The sequence below is a fragment of the Phocoena sinus genome, chromosome 2 (genome assembly GCF_008692025.1).
Source record: "Phocoena sinus isolate mPhoSin1 chromosome 2, mPhoSin1.pri, whole genome shotgun sequence".
Taxonomy (NCBI): Eukaryota; Metazoa; Chordata; class Mammalia; order Artiodactyla; family Phocoenidae; genus Phocoena; species Phocoena sinus.
Window position 1 is genome coordinate 78851282 of NC_045764.1, and position 25749 is coordinate 78877030.

General features: G+C 39.7%; 1 protein-coding gene across 1 annotated transcript in view; it reads left to right on the forward strand.

Annotated features, from left to right (window-relative positions):
• The first annotated feature begins 6152 nt into the window (after positions 1-6152).
• Positions 6153-25749, forward strand: part of NEDD4 (NEDD4 E3 ubiquitin protein ligase) — a 179342-nt gene continuing 159745 nt past the window's right edge. The window contains exon 1 of the mRNA XM_032623873.1: positions 6153-6276. The gene's annotated coding sequence lies outside the window, so the exon portion shown is untranslated. The remainder of the gene's footprint in view (positions 6277-25749) is intronic.

Here is a 25749-nt window from a genome sequence, read left to right on the forward strand (position 1 = left end):
AAGGAGAGAAAGGGACATTTCTCCCAGCAGCCTCAGGAGCAGCGGATTAAAGCTCCACCATCAACTTGATGTACCCTGCATCTGTGGAATACCTGAAGAGACAACGAATCATCCCAAAATGAGGAGGTGGACTTTGGGAGCAAGATTTATGATTTTTCCCCCTTTTCCTCTTTTTGTGAGTGTGTATGTGTATGCTTCTGTGTGTGATTTTGTCTGTATAGCTTTGCTTTTACCATTTGTCCTAGGGTTGTGTCTGTACGTTTTTTTTGTTTTGTTTTGTTTTTTACTTAAAAAATTTTTTTCCTAATAATTATTTTTTATTTTAATAACTTTATTTTATTTTATTTTATCTTCTTTTTTCTTTCTTTCTTTCTTTTTTTTTCTCCCTTTAATTCTGAGCCATGTGGAGGACAGGCTCTTGGTTCTCCAGCCAGGCGTCAGGGCTGTGCCACTTAGGTGGGAGAGCCAAGTTCAGGACACTGGGCCACAAGAGACCTCCCAGCTCCATGTAATATCAAACAGCAAAAATCTCCCAGAGATCTCCATCTCAACGCCAAAACCCAGCTCCACTCAACAACCATCAAGCTACAGTGCAGGACACCCTATGCCAGACAACTAGCAAGACAGGAACACAACCCCACCCATTAGCACAGAGGCTACTTAAAACCATAACAAGGCCACAGACACCCCAAAACACACCACCAGATGTGGACCTGCCCACCAGAAAGACAAGATCCAGCCTCATCCACCAGAACACAGGCACTAGTCCCTCCACCAGGAAGCCTACACAGCCCACTGAACCCACCTTAGCCACTGGGGACAGACACCAAAAACAATGGAAACTACGAACCTGCAGCCTGTGAAAAGGAGACCCCAAACACAGTAAGTTAAGCAAAATGAAAAGACAGAGAAACACATAGCAGATGAAGTAGCGAGGCAAACACCCACCAGACCAAACAAATGAAGAGGAAGTAGGCAGTCTACCTGAAAAACAATTCAGAATAATGATAGTAAAGATGATCCAAAATCTTGGAAATAGAATGGAGAAAATACAAGAAACTTTTAACAACGACCTAGAAGAACTAAAGAGCAAACAGAGATGAACAACACAATAAATGAAGTTTAAAATTCTCTATAACGAGTCAACAGCAGAATAACTGAGGCAGAAGAACGGATAAGTGACCTGGAAGATAAAATAGTGGAAATAACTACTGCAGAGCAGAATAAAGAAAAAAGAATGAAAAGAATTGAGGACAGTCTCAGAGATCTCTGAGACAACATTAAATGCACCAACATTCGAATTATAGGGGTCCCAGAAGAAGAAGAGAAAAAGAAAGGGACTGAGAAAATATTTGAAGAGATTATAGTTGAAAATTTCCCTAATATGAGAAAGGAAATAGTTAATCAAGTCCAGGAAGCACAGCGAGTCCCATACAGGATAAATCCAAGAAGAAACACGCCAAGACACATATTAATAAAATTATCAAAAACACAGCGACCCAAAACCTATGGGATGCAGCAAAAGCAGTTCTAAGAGGGGAAGTTTATAGCAATACAATCCTACCTTAAGAAACAAGGAACATCTGAAATAAACAACCTAACCTTACACCTAAAGCAATTAGAGGAAGAAGAACAAAAAAAACCTGATGTTAGCAGAAGGAAAGAAATCATAAAGATCAGATCAGAAATAAATGAAAAAGAAATGAAGGAAATGATAGCAAAGATCAATAAAACTAAAAGCTGGTTCTTTGAGAAGATAAACAAAATTGATAAACCATTAGCCAGACTTATCAAGAAAAAAAGGGAAAATACTCAAATCAATAGAATTAGAAATGAAAAAGGAGAAGTAACAACTGACACTGCAGACATACAAAGGATCATGAGAGATTACTACAAGCAACTGTTTGCCAATAAAACGGACAACCTGGAAGAAATGGAAAAATTATTAGAAATGCACAACCTTCCGAGACTGAACCAGGAAGAAATAGAAAATATGAACACACCAATCACAAGCACTGAAATTGAAACTGTGATTTAAAATCTTCCAACAAACAAAAGCCCAGGACCAGATGGCTTCCCAGGCGAATTCTATCAAACATTTAGAAAAGAGCTAACACCTATCCTTCTCAAACTCTTCCAAAATATAGCAGAGGGAGGAACACTCCCAAACTCATTCTACGAGGCCACCATCACTCTGATACCAAAACCAGACAAAGATGTCACAAAGAAAGAAAACTACAGGCCAATATCACTAATGAACATAGATGCAAAAATCCTCAACAAAATACTAGCAGACAGAATCCAACAGCACATTAAAAGAATCATACACCATGATCAAGTGGGGTTTATCCCAGGAATGCAAGGATTCTTCAATTTACACAAATCAATCAACGTGATACACCATATTAACAAACTGAAGGAGAAAAACCATATGATCATCTCAATAGATGCAGAGAAAGCTTTTGACAAAATTCAACACCCATTTATGATAAAAACCCTCCAGAAAGTAGGCATAATAAAGGCCATCTATGACAAACCCACAGCCAACATCATCCTCAATGGTGAAAAACTGAAAGCATTTCCACTAAGATCAGGAACAAGACAAGGTTGCCCACTCTCACCACTATTATTGAACATAGTTACGGAAGTTTTAGCCACAGCAATCAGAGAAGAAAAAGAAATTAAAGGAATCCAAACCAGAAAAGAAGAAGTAAAGCTGTCACTGTTTGCAGATGACATGATACTATACATAGAGAATCCTAAAGATGCTACCAGAAAACTACTAGCGCTAATCAATGAATTTGGTAAAGTAGCAGGATAAAAGATTAATGCACAGAAATCTCTTGCATTCCTATACACTAATGATGAAAATCTGAAAGTGAAATTAAGAAAACACTCTCATTTACCATTGCAAGAAACAGAATAAAATACATAGGAATAAACCTACCTAAGGAGACAAAAGTCCTGTATGCAGAAAACTATAAGACACTGATAAAAGAAATTAAAAATGATACAAATAGATGGAGAGATATACCATGTTCTTGAAGTGGAAGAATCAACATTGTCAAAATGACTCTACTACCCAAAGCAATCTACAGATTCAATGCAATCCCTATCAAACTACCACTGGCAGTTTTCACAGAAGTAGAACAAAAAATTTCACAATTTGAATGGAAACACAAAAGACCCCGAATAGCCAAAGCAATCCTGAGAAAGAAAAACGGAGCTGGAGGAATCTGGCTCCCTGACTTCAGACTATACTACATAGCTACAGTAACCAGGACAGTATGGTACTGGCACAAAAACAGAAATATAGATTATTGGAACAGGACAGAAAGCCCACAGATAAACCCACAGACATATGGTCACCTTATCTTTGATAAAGGAGGCAAGAATATACAGTGGAGAAAAGACAGCCTCTTCAATGAGTGGTGCTGGGAAAACTGGACAGCTACATGTAAAAGAATGAAATTAGAACACTCCCTAACACTATACACAACAATAAACTCAAAATGGATTAAAGTCCTAAATGTAAGGCCAGACACCATCGAACTCTTAGAGGAAAACATAGGCAGAACACTCTATGACATAAATCACAGCAAGATCCTTTTTGACCCACCTCCTAGAGAAATGGAAATAAAAACAAAAGTAAACAAATGGGACCTAATGAAACTTAAAAGCTTTTTCTCAGCAAAGGAAACCATAAACAAGACGAAAAGACGGCCTTCAGAATGGGAGCGAATATTTGCAAATGAAGCAACTGACAAAGGATTAATCTCCAAAACATACAAGCAATTCATGCAGCTCAATATCAAAAAAACAAACAACCCAATCCAAAAATGGGCAGAAGAGCTAAATAGACATTTCTCCAAAGAAGATATATAGGGTGCCAACAAACACATGAAAGGATGCTTAACATCATTTATCATTAGAGAAATGCAAATCAAAACTACAATGAGATATCATCTCACATCAGTCAGAATGGCCATCATCAAAAAAATCTACAAACAATAAATGCTGGAGAGGGTGTGGAGAAAAGGGAACCCTCTTGCACTGTTGGTGTGAATGTAAATTGATACAGCCACTATGGAGAACAGTATGGAGGTTCCTTAAAAAACTAAAAATAGAACTACCATACGACCCAGCAATCCCACTACTGGGCATATACCCTGAGAAAACCATAATTCAAAAAGAGTCATATACCAAAATGTTCATTGCAGCTCTATTTACAATAGCCAGGACATGGAAGCATCCTAAGTGTCCATCAACAGATAAATGGGTAAAGAAGATGTGGCACATATACACAATGGAATATTACTCAGCTGTAAAAAGGAATGAAACTGAGTTATTTGTAGTGAGGTGGATGGACCTAGAGTCTGTCATACAGAGTGAAGTAAGTCAGAATGAGAAAAACAAATACCGTATGCTAACACATATATATGGAATCTAGAAAAAAATACGGTCAGAAGAACCTAGGGGCAAGATGGGAATGAAGATGCAGACCTGCTAGAGAAAGGACTTGAGGATATGGGGAGGGGCAAGGGTAATTTGGGACAAAGTGAGAGAGTGGCATGGACATATGTACACTACCAAATGTAAAATAAATAGCTAGTGGGAAACAGCTGCATAGCAGAGGGAGATCAGCTCAGAGCTTTGTGACCACCTAGAGGGGTGGGATAGGGAGGGTGGGATGGAGGGAGATGCAAGAGGAAAGAGAGATAGGGGTATATTTATATGTATAACTGATTCACTTTGTTATAAAGCAGAAACTAACCATTGTAAAGCAATTATACTCTAATTAAAATGTTTAAAAAAAGGAATACTTATACTAGAATAAAGTATTACTTGTTTATCTGAATTGCAAATTTAACTGTCCTGTGTTTTATCTGGCAACCCTAACCTAGGGAGGTTTGAACTACAAAACAGTTTAGCTTAGAAATGAGTTGGTGTCTGCCCAAATGGAACTAGTTGTGCAGGGCGCTGGCGCCTGACTGAGGGAAGGATTGCCATGTGCCAATCACTGTCTTGACAGAATGGTGTTACCTTAGGACATGGGAATTTTGGATTCAGTAAAGCTAATTAGCCTCATTATTCAGACTTTTTTGACGTTTTATAACTTTCCATCAGTATATTATTCTGATTTTTTTCCCTTAATTTGTTATCAAAGTTGTTTTTGAACAATCCAGTGTATGTTAGCCATGCTAAGATGCTAAAACATTTATAAAATTAGCAAAGCATTTATAAAATTAGCCTAGCAAAGTCCCAACTAGATCTAATAAAAAAGCATTACAATAAAGGTAGGTTTGAATAGAACAAGCAATATGTTGCATTCTGGGGTGTAAATAATTAATATATTAAGGAACACAGTATCTTTCCTAATTTAGTCATAGATTTAATGCAGTACAATTAAAATATCGATGGAAACCTCTATAGAAAATAGGAAACTGTTTACAGAAAAATAAATAGTAAGAATTTCAGGAACTATTTTTAGTGGAAAAGCAGTATCTTTTTAAATAGAAAATAAATACGTATTTAAAAAATTTTTATAAACAGAAATAAAGGTTAATGATACGGATAATGTAAAAATAGAACCAAACAATTCAAAGTTTTACATGAGTGGCTGGATTTGACTTTCTTCCTTTTTTTCTTCTTTATATCCCCATTCCCATTTCACACTCACACACCCAAATGGAAAGAAGTCCTTGGTAAGACTTTGCACTAAAAATTGGCCACAAGAAGTAGTCACCATCTGCAAAGGAAAGCTTTGTCTCATAGATCAGGGGTCCCCAACCCCCGGGGCTGTTTACCAGTATCTGTCCACGGCCTGTTAGGAACCAGGCCGCACAGCAAGAGATGAGCAGTGGACGAGCAGGCGAAGCTTCCTCTGCCTGCGGCTCCCCATCCCTCCCCATAGCTACATTACCGCCTGAACCATACTCCCCCCTCAAAGCCCCGTCCATGGAAAAACTGTCTTCCACGAAACAGGTCCCTGCTGCCAAAAAGGTTGGGGACCACTGTCATAGATGCTTCACTCCCCAGGACCTGAAGGAGTGAAACCGCCTCCCAAGATGCAAAGGCCTTGAGCAGACACCGCTGCGCCGGGGAACACACAGGACTTCAGGGATCCGACTCCAGCCCTCAAGGATCCGACTCCAGCCCTCAAGGACAGTGCCAGCAAGGAGAAAAATATCAGGACCCTGTGTGCAGGAGAAGGAGCCCCAAGGGAGAAGAAGGAAAGTCCTAGATGTCCATCTGAGGGAGACCCTGGACCGAAAGGTAACTCAGTATGAAAAGCAAAGAAAAGTTTTGCTCTACAGACTTGTGCCTTACACACAAGGTAGCATACAACACCTGCTGTTAACGCGATAAAAGCAAATCACAGAAGTGTGTATGAGGTGTACGACCTTGTGTGTACGAAAAGAAGATAAAGAATATATGTTCATTTTTACTTGTATCTGTTCTGAAAGGATACATAAGAAACTAATAAAAGTGATTACCTGTAGAGGACAGGGCAGATGAGGTGGATAGGGAAAGAGCAGGAGAAAGACTTCAACATAAACTTCTTTAACATTTTACTATGGCAAAATTTCAAATATATATATATAAAGACTAGGATAATAAGCCTACAGGGAGTCGTTATGCAGCTTCAACAATTATTAATATTTTGTCAATCTTATTTCACTATTTCCTACATATTTTGAAATTTTTAATGGAATTTTGATTAATTTTTGTTCCATAGTGTATATACCATTTGAAATAAATTCATAACTTTAAAAAGAGATTGGAAGAAAGATGAGATGATACAAGTTTAGACAATTCCTTTTTAGTTTACTGTAAAGGGTAAGTGAGAATTCAGGATTCGAAATTGTGATCAAGAGTGTTTTCTTGTCATGTTTTTTTATTTTTTCATTATTATTATTTTTAATTTTATTTATTTATTTATTTTTGGCTGCTTTGGGTCTTCATTGCTGTGTACCGGCTTTCTCTAGTTGCAGTGAGCGGGGGCTACTCTTCACTGTAGCGCGCAGGCTTCTCATTGCCATGGCTTCTCTTGTTGCAGAGCACGGGCTCTAGGCACGCAGGCTTCAGTAGCTGTGGCATGCGGGCTCAGTAGTTGCAGCACATGGGCTTAGTTGCTCCACGGCATGTGGGATCTTCCCAGACCAGGGCTTGAACCCATGTCCCCTGCACTGGCAGGCAGATTCTTAACTACTGTGCCAGCAAGGGAAGTCCCTGTTGTGTTTTTTTAAAAATAGGAGATATAAAAGGCATTTTGTATGCTGCTAGGAAAAAATCCAGTAGAGAGGGAAGTCGAATAATGCAGGAGAGAAAGGTGAGATTTGTTAAAACAGTATTCTAGAGAAGGTGAGAAGAGATAGCATCTGAAACATTGATGGGGGGGGGATTTCCCTAACTAAGAAAACATTTACAAAAGACATACCTGATAAAAAAAACTGTTATGCAAACATTAAACAACTCTTAAAACTCAACAACATAAAAACAAATAATGCAACTAAAAAATGGACCAAAGACTTTAACAGACACCTCACCAAAGAAGATATACAGATAGCATATAAGCATATGAAAAGATACTCCATATCTTATATCATCAGGGAAAGGCAAATTAAAATGAGAGGCCACTACATATGCATATACATTCTACACATGTTAGAATGGCCAAAATCCAGAACACGGACACAGCTAATGCCAAAGAGGATGAGTAGCAATAGGAACTCTCATTTATTGTTGGTGGGAATGCAAAGTACTATAGTACAATCACTTTGGAAGACAGTTGGCTGTTTCTTACAAAACTAAACATACTCTTACCATTAGATCCAGCAGTTGTGCTCCTTGATATCTACCCAAAGGAGTTGAAAATGAAAAACCTGCATAAGGATGTTTATGGCAGCTTCATTCACAATTGGCAAAACTTGGAAGCAACCAAGATGTCCTTCAGTAAATGAATGGATAAATAAACTAAGGTACATAGAGACAGTGGAATATTATTTGGTGCTAAAAAGAAATGAGTTATCAAGTCAAGAAAAGTCATGGAGGAAACTTAAATGAGTATTACTAAGTGAATGAAACCAATGTGAAGACTACACACTGTATGAGTCCAAGTTTTGGAATCCTGGAAAAGCCAAAACTACGGAAACAGTAAAAAGATCAGTGGTTGCTAAGGGGAGGGAGGGATGAATAGGCAAGGCATAGAGGATTTTTAGGGCAGTAAAACTACTCTGTGTGATACTGTAATGGTGGCTATACATCACTATACATTTGTCCAAACTCACTGAATGTACAACACCAACAGTGAACCCTAATATTAACTATGAACTTTGCCTGATAATGATGCATCAGTGTACATTTGTCAGTTGTAACAAATGCATCACTCTCGTGGGGAATGTTGATAATGTATGCCTCAGGGCAGGGAATATATGAGAATCTCTACCTTCTGTTCAATTTTGCTGTGAACCTAAAACTGCTCTAAAATATAAAGCCTATTAAAAATAAATAGAGAAAGAAGGAATTTGGTATAAATCCATGGGCTAAATCTAGCCTCATTAGGTCCAGGGATGATCATAGTAACAAAAACAAAAATAATATTTTAATAATAATGAGAACAAGTAACATTTATTCAGAACTTATTATATGCCAGATTCTAGTCAAAACATTCTTCAGGTAGTAACTCATTTTTAAGGATAGTAACTAACAGCTTGTTACAAAGAGAAACATAAAGAGTAAACGAAGAAAATATTCACATTTTTAGTAAGTAAATAATGCAAATTAAAATAATTTATTAACAGCCAACTGTCTTCCAAAGTGATTGTACTTTATTTCTTTATACTTAATAATGTAGCAAAACCAAATATAATACTAAAACTGTGTTTTGAAGGTGATATAGGGAAATAAGCACTGATAAAAGTAAATGGAGGGCTTCCCTGGTGGCGCAGTGGTTGAGAGTCCGCCTGTCAATGCAGGGGACGCGGGTTCGTGCCCCAGTCCGGGAGGATCCCGCGTGCCGCGGAGCGGCTGGCCCCGTGGGCCATGGCCGCTGAGCCTGCGCTCCCCAACGGGAGAGGCCCGCGTACCGCAAAAAAAAAAAAAAAAAAAAAGTAAATGGGGCAGTCTTTCTGGGACTGTGTCGCAAGAGAGGGGCAGTCTTTCCGGCATTGTGTTACAAGAGCAGGGCATATTTAAAAAATAAAATAAAATAAAATATTTAAGTAAGTAATGCTTTAAAAATCATGACATTAAGGACTTCCCTGGCAGTCCAGTGGTTAAGACCCTGTGCTCCCACTGCAGGGGGCATGGGTTTGATCTCTGGTCCCCTGGTCAGGGAACTAAGATGCCACACAGTGTGGGGGGGAAAAAAAAATCATGACATTAGATATTCAGTTGTATTCCACAAAAATCAAGATTCTGATGCTGCTAAGCTGTTTAGTATTTTAAAAAATATTTACAGGTTGAACGTAATTCGTATCAACATTAATAAACTAAGAAGACAAGATATATTGGTTTCATATTTTAGTACAGATGCGGATGTAATAAAGAATATTTTGAATGCTGGCGAAGGTTAGAGAGAATATTACTGATGACGTCAGTGAGGGGTAAGAAGTAGTGATGGAGGAAAAATAATTTGAGACAATCAAATCAGCTTTTGTTAATTCTTATTGATGGGACAAAGACCATGAGTAAAAGAAGTTAACAATACATATTACATTTTTTAAGGAATAACAAGGGGGCCCTTGACCAGGTTTAATTTAACTATTCTATTTAAATTTCCCCACTAGTGATGTATTGATATTTTCATTTATTTTATGCTGAAATGTAATTACTTTAAGGTGACATAACACTGTAAATCTCATTGGTTATTGTGACCTAGTTAATAAGATTCTTTCATGACTGTAGGTATTGATAGACAATAGGTATTAATAGGAAAGAGTATAACGGCATTAAAACCAGAATGTACAGGTTCAGATAAAACTCCTCTGCCCAGGTGGAGAAATTGTGCAAAAATGCAGAAAGGAGAGGAGACCCCAAGGATTGTGTCTGCTTCATATTTTTTTTCAGACATACTATGGACATGAATTACATTGACAGTCTACAAAGTGTAGCCTAAATTACTAGCAATCAGAACATGTGGTCTGATCAGGGTCTCTGTATCATACTGGGGGAGAGTAGAGATACTGTTAATTTCCTCTTCTAAGTCTGTAGTACATGTTAACATTTTGAGGGTAACTACTGAAAGAATGAAAATAGGAGATATAACTTCCTAAAAAGTTGAAGGGAGAAAGAGGAACAAAGAAAGTACAATCAATCCAATAAATTGTAAGCCAGTCACATTAAGAAACATAGCTCCTCAAATCCTAAATAAAATGGTACTAAACTGAATCCAACAATGAGAGGAGACAGAAGCAGATCTTGAGGCAAACGATGAATAAAATAATGGTCCACTCATCTATTTAATATTTACTGAGTGACTCGTGCACTGCAGGTGTAACAGGGAACAAAACAGGCAAACACCTCTACTGTCATGAAGCTGACATTCTAATGGAGGAGAAACACAATAAATAAGCAAGTATGCAGTATATCAGATGGAGAAAAATGTGGAGAAATATAAAGCTGCTGTGGGGAGGGGGTCAAGTAATACAGGAGCATGATTGCAGCTGTCCATAGTGTTACCCGAAACATCTCACTCAGAAGGTGACATTTGGGCATGGACCTACGAGTTGATGGATATATGTAGACAGGTGTATAATATATAGGTAGACCTATATGTGTAATCTATGTGTAGACATGTATATATGTAGCCATCTATTAGTATACATGTAGACAAATATATATATTTGTACTCATTTATGGAAAGAATTACCCAGGCAGAGGCAGTTGAATCAGCAAATGCAAAGGCCCTGAGGTAGCAGTGTACCTGGTGTACTCAAGGAAGAGCAAGAAGGCCAGTGGGGTGATTCAGAGTGAACAAGAACAGGGGAGAGCAACAGGAGATGTGGGCCATTAAAAGGATTATAGTGTTCACTCTGAGGAAATGGGAAGTCTTACATTTTTAAAGGATCATTACAACTGCAACTTGAGAATCACCTATAAAGAGGCAAGTGTGGAGGCAAAGGGACCAGGAGTGGATCGATGATTCAATCTCGGCAACAGATAATGATGTCTTTATTTTGGATGGCAGAGATAGTAAGAAGTGGTCAAATTCAGGGTATAATTTGAAGAAGGGGCCAGTTGAGTCTACTAATAGATTTAATAGACTGGATATGGGTTATGAAAGAGAGTGGTTAGGGATGACTATACAAGTTACTCAAGATCAAGTAGAATTTGTCTTAGAAATGCAAGGGAAACTTATAAATGATCTACTAAATTAGTAGATCAAAAGAGAAAAACAATATGATTCTCTTACAAATGCAGGAAAAAAATTTTCTTTTCTGCAAATTCAATCCAATTAATGTTCTGTGGTCAACAGCAATCTGAACAGTCTATGATTTGGTTGATAGGAAATAAGCAAGTGGTGAGGAAACATCTCAAGGGTATTTAAAAAAATATTTTAGTCCAATTATTACATTTTACAATGGTAAGTTAGGTACATTAAAAAAAAAATCCTCATTAGGAAAACTCAGAACAGGAAATTTGTTTACCTTTCTAAAACATAGCTATAAAAAATGTACAGAAAAAAAAAGTTCCTCAAACACCACATTTCATGGTGAAATATTAGAAATAATATTTTCTGAAGTCAGTAAGAAGACTGATGTCCACTGTCACTGCTCCTTTTCAAGAATTATCTTGATGTGCCTCAGTTTCCTCGTATGTTAAATGGAATGATAGTAAGACCTACATCAGGGGTTAGTAGTGGGAGTGTTTAGAACAGTGCTGTCTGATGTGAAGCATGTGCACACTGGTCAAGTGGTGTGCCAGGGAAATATATCTACTATGATTTTTTATTATACTTTAAAAACATTTTTTTTTTTTTTTTTTTTTTTTGCGGTACGTGGGCCTCTCACTGCTGTGGCCTCTCCCGTTGCGGAGCAGCTCCGGACGCGCAGGCTCAGCAACCATGGCCCATGGGCCCAGCCACTCTGCACATGTGGGATCTTCCCGGACCAGGGTGCGAACCCGCGTCCCCTGCATCGGCAGGCGAACTCTCAACCACTGCGCCACCAGGGAAGCCCTAAAAACATTTTTTAATTGAAGTATAGTTAATTTACAATACATTAGTTTCAGGTGTATGGCAAAGTGACTCAGTTATAAATATATATATTTTTTCAGATTCCTTTCCATTATAGATTATTACAAGGTATTGAGTCGAGTTCCCTGTGCTATACAGTAGGTCCTTGTTGTTTACCTATTTTATACATGTGTATAAAATATATGTATATATATGTATATATACACATAGATATATGTGTATCTGTTAGTCCCAAACTCCTAATTTACCTCCCCACCCCCTGCTGTCCCCTTTGGTAACCAGAAGTTTGTTTTCTGTGTCTGTGAGTCTATTTCTGTTTTGTAAGTAAGTTCATTTATATCATTTTTTTAGATTCCACATATAAGTGATATCATATGATATTTGTCTTTGTCTGACTTACTTCACTTCATATGATAATCTCTCGGTCCATCCTGGTTGCTGAAAATGGCGTTCATTCATTCTTTTTTATGGCAGAGTAATATTCCATTGTGTGTATATACCACATCTTCTTTAATTATAAATATATTAAAATAGTTATTATTTAAAAAGAAATATGTTCAGGGAATTCCCTGGCGGTGGTGAGGACTCCATGGTTTCACTGCTATGGGCCTGGGTTCAACCCCTGTTCAGGGAACTAAGATCCCATATGCCATGCAGCACAGCCACAAAAAAAAGTTCGTTTTTCATTTTAGAGAATTCTAAAAGTATGTCAACTATAATTGACATTTAAAATTTTTTCCACTGTGCTTGTTCTCTTTCTTATGATCCCAGGGCCCCCTTCCCAGTGAGGAGTCTTGTCTACGTGGGTCGGGTGGGACTGACATGCTCCCTCCCGCCAGAGAGGGTAGAGCAGGGTGCAAGAAGGACCAGTCTTCCCATAGATCCGTACAGAGAGCTTGAGAGACAAAGGGTTTCTTTTTCTTCTGGGTTTGTGGGTAAACTAAGAATTACATAGACTTGGGGCTACCAGCGGCTGTTTTGCTAACGGGTGGAGAGAGGTTTTCAAGAAGGAAGCTGAGAAAAGGCAGAAGATGGAGGCAGAAAGAGCCCTGGAACTCTGAGATCCAGACACACCTGGCATCAGATTCACCTTCTAGGACTCCCCAGGTATATGAAGCAATATACAGTTGATCCTCATTATTCATAGATTCTGTATTTGCAAATTTGCCTACTGGCTAAAATTTATGCGTAACCCCAACATCAGTACCTGTGGACTTTTGTGGTCATTCCATCATTTGTGGACATGCACGTGTGCAGGATGGTGAAAATTTTGAATTGCCTGATGTGCACGTTCCCAGCTGAGGTCAAACAAGGCGACACTCTGCCTTCTTATTTCAGCTCTCAGACTGTAAACATGTCCTTTTCGCATTTATCTAATTTTTGCACTTATTATTGGTAACCTTGCTGCTTAAAATGTCCCACGAGGGGAGTGCTGAAGTGTTCTCTAATGTCCCTGAGCGCAGGAAGGCGTGAGGTGCCTTACAGAGAAAACACGTGTGTTACATCAGCTTAGTTCAGGTGTGAGTTATAGTACTATTGGCTGTGAGTTCTATGTTAATGAGTCAACTATATATTAAATAAGGTGTCTTTAAACAGAAACACCCATAAAACAATGTTATGTATTGGTTGGTTACTGACAGTGTTGTGACCAGGTTTCCTGGAACCTAAGCCTGTATCCCCTAGTAACAATGGTTCAGTATTCACTAACTCGGTATCTGTGGCAACTTTATAGAACATACCTACCAGGAATAATGAGAATCAACTGTCTTCTCTTTTTGCTTAAGTTAGAGTGGGAAGAAGCAGCACGTGAGCTAGTATGGGGCTGAGGGAAGGGTCTACTAAAGGGGTGACTTTTCAGTGGAAAGCACACCGATGAGTATTTCACTAGGAAAGGAAGTGGAAGAAGAGCATTCCAGGCTAAAGGAATAGCTTGAGCAAAGACCTTAGAGGGAAAAGGAGCAAAGCATGTTGAAGATCTGAAAGAAGGCCAGTGAGAATGGATCACAAAGAGCAAGGGGGAAAATAGTGCAAGAGTCTGAGGGAGGTAGAAAATAGATATAGTGGATATTCTAGATGATTACCCATAACCCAGTTGCCAAGCCTCCTTTCTCATTAATCTTCAGTTTTGTTTGGGTACTGGTCCTTATCAGATATAGCCTTTCTGACTCAGGGAAAGGTAACTCCGTCCTTGGCTCACCAAGGGAGGACTGGTTAAGGTAAGCTACTCATGGTAATCCTGCCCCTGGCCAGCAAATGGTTTACAAACGGGAATGTGCCCCGATGTTGGCTAATTAAATATGAGTTACTTAAAGCTTTTAGGAAAGTACTTCCTTTTATTTGAGCGGTAGTGATGGAAAGTCAATCTCACTCTTCCGTATTGAATATTGCCCATTTCCTGCTGGCAGCCATTTTGTGACCTTGAGGGATATCAGCCTGAGAACAAAACCTACACATGAAGGAGAATGGAGCTGACAGAACTGCAAGAAAAATAGGACCAGAGCCTTGATCACATTGTACCTGAAGCCTGTACTGTCTAGACTTCTGGATATGTGAGCCAGCATCATTGTTTAGTCTTGGATTTGTTTTTCTGTTATTTAGAGTAGCAAGCCTCTTAACTGACCAATAGATGTCCAGGTATAATCCCCTAAACAATAAATCCCCTCAACTGGACAGGGGACTGAGAGCTGGTAAGCAGATCATAAGCAGGCAATCTAGTTTGGTCTTACATGATGAGTTGATTTCCCTTTTGTTACTTCTTAGCTTTAGTGAAGTCTTGTGTAAGCCATGTGTTAGTTGGAGTTTCCTTCCCATGAGACTATGCAGAGAGTATCTTGATCCCACTATTCCAAGTTCTGTGGAAATACAAAGCATTCCTCTAGATTTCTTTGAATTCTAGATGTACTCATGTTTATATGCCCACTGTTGGCAATGGTTCTCTTTATGGGTCATCTGATTCCCTAGTATATGTTGAGCAGTATGCTGTCTGCTAAATATTATACCAACTTTTATCTGAAAAAGAACTCTTGTGTTTGAAATATACACACACAAGAAACATTTATGTGTTGAGTAACCTTGATTGAATATTTTGGGAAGATAGATATGGGGCTTACATTGTAAAAATGCAAATAATTTTGAAGAAAGTTAAATACTCTCAAGGGGTGTGTAGCCCAAGGTATGTTTTTTTTCTACCCATTTCTCCCCAAGTTCATGTTATCCTCTTCCTTTCTTTCCTGAGCTCCTCTACCCTCAATGAGTATACCAGGAACTCCAATTTCTTCTGTCTCTGAAATGCAGAGCAATTCAAATCTTCAATCTCAAATTTAGCTCTAGCCTTGTTTTGCGTGTCCAAATCTATCAAGGTGTTCAACAAAACAGAAGGGGCTTTCTTATAACAGGATCCACCCTCTTTAGAAGAGAATTGTCCTTGTAAGTTAGCCATTTTAAACTTTCCAGCCTTCTTGGTTGCACTAGGGAATATTAAGGATCAGTTCATCATGTGTAGGTCAGTGTGCTCAAGAGTAATAATTGGCAGGAGACACCAGGTCTAACTGATCTTACCCATGTGGCTATTATTCTTTTAATTCTGATGTTAGATCTGGATTTTATTGCTGTTAAGTTATATGGCATTCCCTTCCAGTACAGACGTCACTTATATAACGTTCTTGCTTATAGCCAAGCATTCCAATGTACTCAACTAGGCTTCTATCATTTATAAGAAAATTTTTTTCCACTTTACCTATAAGGCATTTGTCTTTTTAAAAAAATAAAGTAACTATTTACCTCAAGAATAATACCAACATTTTTCCTGGCAACTCAAGTTGGGTCTCAGTAAGAAACCAACTCTTACTATGTTAGGGAAAAAATGGAAAGGAATTTATTGTAAGGATCCAGAGAATCAAAACAATAATTTAACAACCAGTTCCTGGGCAAGAGAGAAACTAGAATAGCTCTGGAGCTCTGGGGACCTCAGAGGTGGGAACTCACGGTCAGTCTTATAGAGGTCCCAGCTTTGGGATAACTTGGTTCCACCTGCCTTCCATCTCTGTGTGTCTCTGCCAGAAATTTTATTTTGTAAACCTTTTAAATTAAAGTATAACATATATTAAGTACACAGATCTTAAGTGTATAGCTCAATAAATTTTTACCAAGCGAACACACTCATGTAACTGATATGGGAGAAGGAAATATCACATCCCAGGATGCGAGTGAGCCCCTGGGACGGGCCAACAAGTGAGGGTCCTTGGCTTCACGCAGGAAAGAATTCAAGAGCGAGCCATAGTAAGAGGTTTCATGGTGAAAGCAGGTTTATTTGGAGGGATACACATTCCATAGGCAGAATGTGGACCGTCTCAGAAAGTGAAAGCAGCCCCCGGGGTATGGGGTGGTTAGTTTTTATGGGCTAGGTAATCTCATATGCTAACAAGTGGGAGGAATATTCAAACTATTTTGGGGAAGGGGTGGGGATTTCCAGGAACTGGGCCATGGCCCACTTTTTGGCCTTTTATGGTGGGCCTCAGAACTGTCAGGGCACCATTGATGGGTGTGTCATTTAGCTAATGTATTTCAATGAGCGTATAATGAGATTCAAGGGCTATTGGGAATCAAATCTTCCAACATCTTGGGCCTAGCTGGTTCTAACCAGTTTTTGTCATATCCTGATTTTCTCAACGGCTGTGTCATTCTTTAACGGCTGTGCTCTGCCCCCTTCCTTCCTGTCTCATAACTAGTACGTATACCAAGATATAGGCCATTATCATCGCCCTAGAAATCTCCCTCATGCCCTCTCCCAGTCATTACCCCTCAAAGGTATCCACTATTCTGACTTCTCTGTCACATAAATGTGTTTTGCCTATTTTTGAACTTTATTTAAACGGAATCATACAGTATGCTTTAATGTCTGACTTCTTTTGCTCAAGGTAATGCCTGTGAAATATATCCTTATTGTTGCATATACCAATTGCTTGTTCTGATTGCTATATAGTATTTCACTCTACAAATACTATATTCTTTTTTTTTTTTTTTTTTTTTTTTTTGCGGTACGCGGGCCTCTCACTGTTGTGGCCTCTCCCGTTGCGGAGCAACAGGCTCCGGACGCGCAGGCTCAGTGGCCATGGCTCACGGGCCCAGCCGCTCCGCGGCATGTGGGATCCTCCCACACCGGGGCACGAACCCGTATCCCCTGCATCGGCAGGCGGACTCTCAACCACTGCGCCACCAGGGAAGCCCGTAAATACTATATTCTTGATGGACATGTGGGTCGTTTCCAATTTGGTAATATGGTAAACAAAGCTACAAATGAATGTTCTTCCACATGTCTTTTGGTTCACATATGTTTTCACTCTCTAAGGGTGTAACTGCTGGGTGGTAAAGTAAGCGTATATTCAGATGTAGTAGATATAGCCAAATAGCTTTCCAAAGAGGCTGTGCCAGTTTATATTCCCACCTGCAGATGATAAGAGTTCCACTTGCTCCACATTCTTATCAACACTTGGTAGTGTCATTTAAATTTTTTTATCCTTTCTGGAGAGTAAGTAGTGTTATCTCATTGTGTACATTTCCTTGATGACTTTAGATGTTGAACACCTTCTTTTCATATGCTCATTGAATAATTAGATACCCTCCTTTGTGAAGTGCTTGTTTAAGTATTTTATTGGGTTGTCTGTCTTTTTTCTTATTGAGTCCTTTATTAGAATCCACACTTAAAACTTAAATTCCCAGAAGAGAGTTAGAGTGGCCTAGCTTGGACCACATTCTCATCCCTGTGGTAAGGGGTGTGCTGGCTTATGATGGACATTCTTTCAGAATTATATAAAGTGGGAGTAATGGAAGTTTTCCAAAGGGAGATCCATCGGGCAGCCAAAAGCAAATGTTATAACATTAGTTTTCATTTAAATGCTCATTTCTTACTTACAGTGACAGTGTCCTGGAGCCATCATGAGCCAGAATTTGGTTTCTCATTTGAATAGAAATTTTAAACTAGTCTAACAAGTCCTCTGGAAAATTATTTCCTTGCAATATTATCATCGAATAAGAATCAGGAGTAATTTTGGTTAAGTGCCTTATCTTTTCCTCCTCACACCAAATCTTATCTAATATTTTTATATTAAATATAAATTTATATTTGTATACATTTAAATTATTCTTAAATTTTAAATTATTCTTAAAATTTTTATTCTATAAATTTTAAATTATTCTTAAAAAAACGTAATATTGAATACATTTTCAATAAGGCTGAAGTTCCTTTTGACCAAATCCCCAAATCCCAATACCCTCCCCCTGTGCCAGAAGTTACCACTGTTGTAAGTTTGATGCATACAGTGCTATTTAGTAAATAGTATACATTTTTCCTCAACTTGTTTTTTTTTTTTTCCTACTATGTCTTTTAATCTATGGTGTTGCATACCCATCTAATTTATACATTTATATTTTGGGGAATATAGTGTCAATATACCACAATTTATCTAACCTCTTTCCCTATTGACGTTAATTTGGCTGTTTAGATTTCACATTGTTTCCTATGAATTTTTCACGTAATAGGAAAATATTTCTATACATAAAACTGATCCAAAAAGCTCAATGTGGCAAAAGAACATTATTTTCGAAGTCAGTATTTTTCTACTTATTTTGCAATAAACACTTCTTTTGTCCTTCAACATCAGCTAGCACATACGATGAGGGACATGCCCTATTGTTCTAAAATTCTGTGATTCTATGTGTATTTCTAATAAGAGATGCCAAGTTGCTTTTTTTTTTTTTTTTTTTTTTTTGGTACACAGGCCTCTCACTGTTGTGGCCTCTCCTGTTGCGGAGCACAGGCTCCAGACGCGCAGGCCCAGCGGCCATGGCTCACAGGCCCAGCCGCTTCACAGCATGTGGGATCCTCCCGGACCGGAGCACGAACCCGCGTCCCCTGCGTCGGCAGGCGGACTCTCAACCACTGCGCCACCAGGGAAACCCCCAAGTTGCTTTTTGTACTTTCACTGTACACTAGACCGGTAGTATAGTGTTTTAACCTCAAAATTTTCTCCTTAGAAGAAGTGAGTTTATTTTTGGCCTCATAAATGAGTCAAGAGAAGGAGGAAGAGTTCAGATGCAACAGATTTACTTAATAAATTGCTTGTAACTTATTTATCTTCACTTGAGTCTCTTCAGTTGAAAGCTAAACAAGTTTGTGCAGGTAGATAAGACCTTCAGCTTAATTTATAAGTGGTTTCTTGCAAACCCCTCAAGCCATTCATTTTATCTCTCACCATCTCTTAACAGAACTGGAATGTCAACCTATATTTGGTAAGAAAACTCAAAGAGAGTTTTCTCAATGGTTTAGATATTTGAGGCCACGTGTAACTTAGAAATGATTTCTTTGCATTAGAAATGTGGCATGTAAAGAAAGAGGACAAAATTACACACACTCGCACACACACCACATTACCTACAGGATACTTTTCAATTTTTAAATAAAATATTGAGCTTCTAATTGCTTTCCAACTTGTCTTCTTGGGTTGATATGGAGGTAATGTTATTTTTAGCCACAGATTTGAGTCATTTCAAATTACACTGTTGAAATCCTCATTTATAATACTTTTACTCTATATGTTATAATAAAGTAGAAGCAATTTCTTAAATGTTTAACTCAAATTCACTCTAATGGATAGATTCTCTAATTCAGACTTAAGAATAGTTAGGGTAAAAGAATCCACTGATACAATGTCTTTTATTCCTCCAGAGAACAATATAAAACATTTTGCAGTTCAAATCGTTAGCTTTCTATCTTTTTGATAATTCATGCAAATATCATCTATAGTCCTAAGTGCTACTCATTTTAAGTAAAAGCTCAACAAGTCATTATAGAAAGACCATATTTTTGTAGTAATTATTAATATTTTTTCCTAACCTCCACTTTTCAATTTTATCACTCAAAAATTATTAATAACTAAAACTGAATGTCCTTTGTAAGTTTATTTTATATTTGGGAGTGAAAACAAGCAATAGCGTTTGCTCACACGTTTTGAGCTAGAGTATTGATGGTTTAGACATGAATTATTTATTTGTAGAGCTGAGTCAGATGCAATAAGAAAGCAACATAAAATCCATAAGTGTAAAAATTTTATGAGGTAGGGCTTCCCTGGTGGCGCAGTGGTTGGGGGTCCGCCTGCCGATGCAGGGGACACAGGTTCGTGCCCCAGTCCGGGAAGATCCCACGTGCCGTGGAGTGGCTGGGCCCGTGAGCCATGGCTGCTGAGCCTGTGCGTCCGGAGCCTGTGCTCCACAATGGGAGAGGCCGCAGCAGTGAGAGGCCCGTGTACCGCAAAAAAAAAAAAAAAAAAAAAAATTTTATGAGGTAAAAATATGAGTGTTACATATGCCCTTTCCTCTACTGCTGGGAAATATCTTTCATTCATTTAACACGTAACTGTTGCCTGGCTACTATATGTCCAGTGGTAAGATAATACACATGATTCCTATATTCAAGGAATTCGCACATTAATTCAGGGAGCACTGTAAAGCAATTTATAAGACAATGCATTAGGTCCTGTAAAAGAGGTATGAATAAGTTTTTAAAAGAATGAAAGCTGACTAAAGTTTTTTTCTAAAGAAAAAGGTAAGAATCGAGGTCTGTGATTACACTGAAAACAGTGCAACTAAGTTTGCCTGGGGGAATTGTGACATGTGAGCTGGATCTTAAAAAGTGAGTAACTGGGACTTCCCTCGTAGCGTAGGGGTTAGGAATCTGCCTGCTAATACAGGGAACATGGGTTCTATCCCTGGTCCAGGAAGATCCCACATGCTACGGAGCAACTAAGCCCGTGTGCCACAACTACTGAGCTTGCTCTCTAGAGCCTGTGCTCTCCAACAAGAGAAGCCACCACAAAGAGAAGCCCGTGCACTGTAAGGAAGAGTAGCCCCTGCTCACTGCAACTGGAGAAAGCCCGCGCACAGCAACAAAGACCCAATGCAGCCAAAAAATAATTAATTTTTTTTAAAAAAACAAACAGGGCTTCCCTGGTGGCACAGTGGTTGAGAGTCCGCCTGCCGATGTAGGGGACACGGGTTCGTGCCCCTGTCCAGGAAGATCCCACATGCCGCGGAGTGGCTGGGCCCGTGAGCCATGGCCGCTGAGCCTGCGCGTCCGGAGCCTGTGCTCCGCAACGGGAGAGGCCACAACAGTGAGAGGCCCGCGTACAACAACAACAACAAAAAAGAAATGTGTAACTGCTTTCCAGTAAAAGAAAAGTGAGGCAGAAGGGCACTGCAAGAAGAAAGACAGCGTGGGCAATGTTATAGAATGGTGAAAGTCGTCAGAAATCTTCCATGTAAAGAGATCTGTTTCTCCTGTAGCTCTAAGGCAGATTGTGATGAAAACAAGTCCAAGCTTTAATGGCAAGGGTGGCAACACTACACAGGAAACTGAATACACAGACTCAACAGGTTGGTCATGCCAAAGTCAGGGCTCTGATGGAGAAAATACTGGACTCAGTTCTGTAAACCTTAGAAGCGGACATTTGGTTGGAAGAGCATGAGAAACTGGAAACCCCATTATGCTAAACTGAATAATGGCCACCCGAACATAGCAAGTCTCAATCCTTGGAACTTGTAATTACTTTACCTTATTTGGAAAAGGGGTCTTTGGAGATGTAAGTTAAGGATCTTGAGATAAGGAGATTACTCTGGATTATCCAGGTGAGCCCTAAATGCCATCACAAGTGTTCTTATGAGAGAGAGGCAGAGGGACATAACACAGACACACAGAGGAGGCAACGTAAAGACAGAGCAGAGAGATGCAGCTACGAACCAAGGAATGCTGACAGCTGCCAGAAACTGGAAGAGGCAAGGAACTGATTCTCCTCTGGAACCTCCAGTGGGAGTGCTACCCTGCCAACACCTAGATTTTGGACTTCTGGTCTCCAAAACTGTGAGATAAGAATTTTATGTTGTTTAACTCAGCCCGTTTGTGGCAATTTGCTATGGCATTCCCTAGGAAAGTAATACACCCAGATTTCCCTGAACTCTCTGGACTGGCGGAAGCCCTTCCCTTGCCCTTGCTAGCGGCGAGCAGCCTCCTGCACCTAGAGGCCCTGCAAAGATGTTACACCAGGCAGGTGCCTCTCAAGACGATGCTTGTCCTCTTCAAGATCCTGGCCCATTACAATGGAATATTACTCAGCCATAAAAAGAAACGAAATTGAGCTATTTGTAATGAGGTGGATAGACCTAGAGTCTGTCATACAGAGTGAAGTAAGTCAGAAAGAGAAAGACAAATACCGTATGCTAACACATATATATGGAATTTAAGAAAAAAAAATGTCATGAAGAACCTAGGGGTAAGACAGGAATAAAGACACAGACCTACTGGAGAACGGACTTGAGGATATGGAGAGGGGGAAGGGTGAGCTGTGACAGGGCGAGAGAGAGGCATGGACATATATACACTACCAAACGTAAGGTAGGTAGATAGTGGGAAGCAGCCGCATGGCACAGGGATATTGGCTTGGTGCTTTGTGACAGCTTGGAGGGGTGGGATAGGGAGGGTGGGAGGGAGGGAGATGCAAGAGGGAAGACATATGGGAACATATGTATATGTATAACTGATTCACTTTGTTATAAAGCAGAAACTAACACACTATTGTAAAGCAATTATACCCCAATAAAGATGTTAAAAAAAAAAAAAAAAAGATCCTGGCCCATCAGTTCCTCCAGAAACATAATGGATGCATTTTTGGGTCAGGTCACAGCACAGCCTTAAAATAAAGGAATATAATGCCTGCTCTGGGAGGAAATACTATACACATTGCCGTAGCTGAAAGAAACCAAGACAGCATAAGCAAGAATAGATCTTGAAGGTGTTGACTACAAAGGGCAGACTATAAAGGCTGGGTGAGGGGAATTTATTAAAATGGGCTCATTCTCCTCTTACTCAGAATTTAGAGTCCTGAGAAGAATACCTGGATCTAGTCTTAATATGCTGCTTGGATTGTTCCTTGAGACTTGAGCGTGACTGTGGCATACAGCAAATGAAGAAGAGGGGTCCAAACAGCCTTCGCAGGATCACTGAGGTAAAAATCAGAAAGCTCGGGGAGGGAGGAATATTAGAATTGGTTTATAATCAATAAACTCATCAGAGAACTCACCATCCAACTGTATTCACTAAGAGGACAACAGAGGGCACCTTGCTAAGGCAATAAGGAATGCACTGGCGAGGGGGCTCCTAATGGCTTTGGGTTCATTGGCTAACCTCTGTAGGGCAGGGATGGCAATAATAGATATTATCATGAAACTATATTTGTAAGAGTAGGGTTCTGGAAGCGCAGAGGCCTGTAAACATTACTACAACGGGCAGTAGGGTAGCAGACTTTTGGTGTTGTTCTCTAAGAACTAGACCCTCAGATCTGTGACCCAAAAGGTGGAAATGGGCTAGACTCTCTCACAATCATCTTAGTGACTCATTTGTGGAAATTGTGCTCCCTGCTCCTGCAATTTAGGCTCTATGGGATTCGAAGTCCTAGTTCTTGAAATGGTGTGTGGGGATGCTTCCTTTAGGAGACAGTAACGGTTCCCCTATACCTGAAACTATGACTATCACTTGGTCATTTTGAGCTTTTCATAATAGTAGGCCCATAGACAAATGAGGGAGTTATCATATGTGGCTGGGGAGGGGTCAACTCTGATTCTCATGAAGAACTAGTTTTGGGCTATACAAGAAAGAGCATGTGTGTAACTCAGGGGATTCACTGCGGCATATCCTAATACTGGCATGTCCAATGATAACTGTAAATAGTCTATTGCAACAACGATGGCCTGATAAGGTTAATACAACTGATGGTTCACAGCCCTTGGAGATAAAAATCTGAGTCACCACCAGGCAACAACACAGACTTGCTGAAGTGCCGGCCAAGGGCGGGGGAAATCTAGACTGGGTATTTTAGGAGAGAGATGATGAATATTAATTACTACTCTGAGCCCAGTTACTGCGGTGGGCGCTGCAACTAATCCTTGTGTTGGATTTCTTTTGCACTCTGCTTCATATTTCCTCATATCCCCTCATCTAGCCTTTACTTCAGTCCTGCTGCAGCAACCAACTGTGTGGAGACGTCTTCGGGCAATGACTTCCTTTGGTTGCTTAGCAGGCTCTCCCCTTCTGCACCCAGGCTTCACTGTCACTCCTGTTTAAGATGCCGGCTGGAGCCTTCTCAGCCATGCTACACGGAAGCAAATCTGGTAAAGTAGGAGAGGTAACACCCCTCAAGACAACCCCTGTCCAGTGGGGAATGGAAACCCATGGATAAATACTCCTTTCTTGGGAAGATAATTCTGAGGTATGGGAATTCCCTGGCGGTCCAGTGGTTAGGACTCCATGCTTCCACTGCAGGGGGCCCAGGTTCAATCCCTGGTCAGGGAACTAAGATCCCATAGGTCGTGTGTCATGGCCAAGAAAAAAGAAAATTCTGAGGTGTATTCTGCATGGCTCTTCAGGGGACTTTAGTGAGACTGAGCCCCACATCAACTCAATAATAGTGATCAAACTCAGTAATTCAAAAACCATTACATTGGTTTTACCCCCTTCCCTGTTTTACTCTTCTCCTGCCCTCACTCATGTTCCCTAGGATGAGTAGTATGCTGGTCAATGTTTTTTCCTGGCTCTCTAGGAAAAAAAAATTACCCTGGTTTGTACCATTTGCCCATTTCTGCAGTTGGATCGAGATATGCATAGTTGGTCCAGTTGGTCCTTGGGAGCCAGTAGGAGCTGAGTCTGAGCACACCACTGCTCGGGAGCATGACCCAAAATAAACTACCTGCCTACAAATCTTTGTCTCAGAAGACACAGGTGGCTTAGGAAGGACGAAGAGTTACCTATCTGTCTGAGCCAATAAGCAGAGACTGGTTGGTACACCGACATTAGCCATGGATACCAATAAGACAAAATATTATAATGAGATTGGAGGGAGAAGAATTTCTATTATATAACAAATTGATGGTGGGAAAAGGGGTAGGGGGTTAGAATTTGAGGATACTCAGAAGTTTCTACCGGGTAGATAGTAATGCCATTTCCAGACACAGAGAATATAGGACAATGGTGAGTTCATCCTTGGATCTATTAAATGTAAGGGTTTTTTAAGATATTCAGGCAGAGTGTGGAAGCTGTGCCCAAAATTATTGTGAAATGTTATTGTTGATAATTACTCACTATTCTTGGAATATCCCGCCTGCCTCTCTCTCCTCCAACCCAGGCAGCAGTGAGCGGTGCTTTCCATATTTACTGCCCTCAGGGGAGGGCTGTTACTACAGAAGTGAAAAGAGAAAGATGAGTCCATGTTCAGTTTATAAGTTTCGAAACAGAGCTTTGAATCTCCTAGTAGAAAAAATAGGTTGAGATAAAAAGGTTTTTTGAGTTTCAAAAGCCTGGATTTTGAGTGTCAAGAGCCAAAGCTGATGCCATTAGCATCAGATTTCGGTAGAATAAATGATGATAAAAGAGCCAGTTTTCCTACCCTTAAGAGAGAGTTGGAGGTGAAAACAAGATATAATTGAGTGTCTCTGAGAAAGGACCCTTCTCC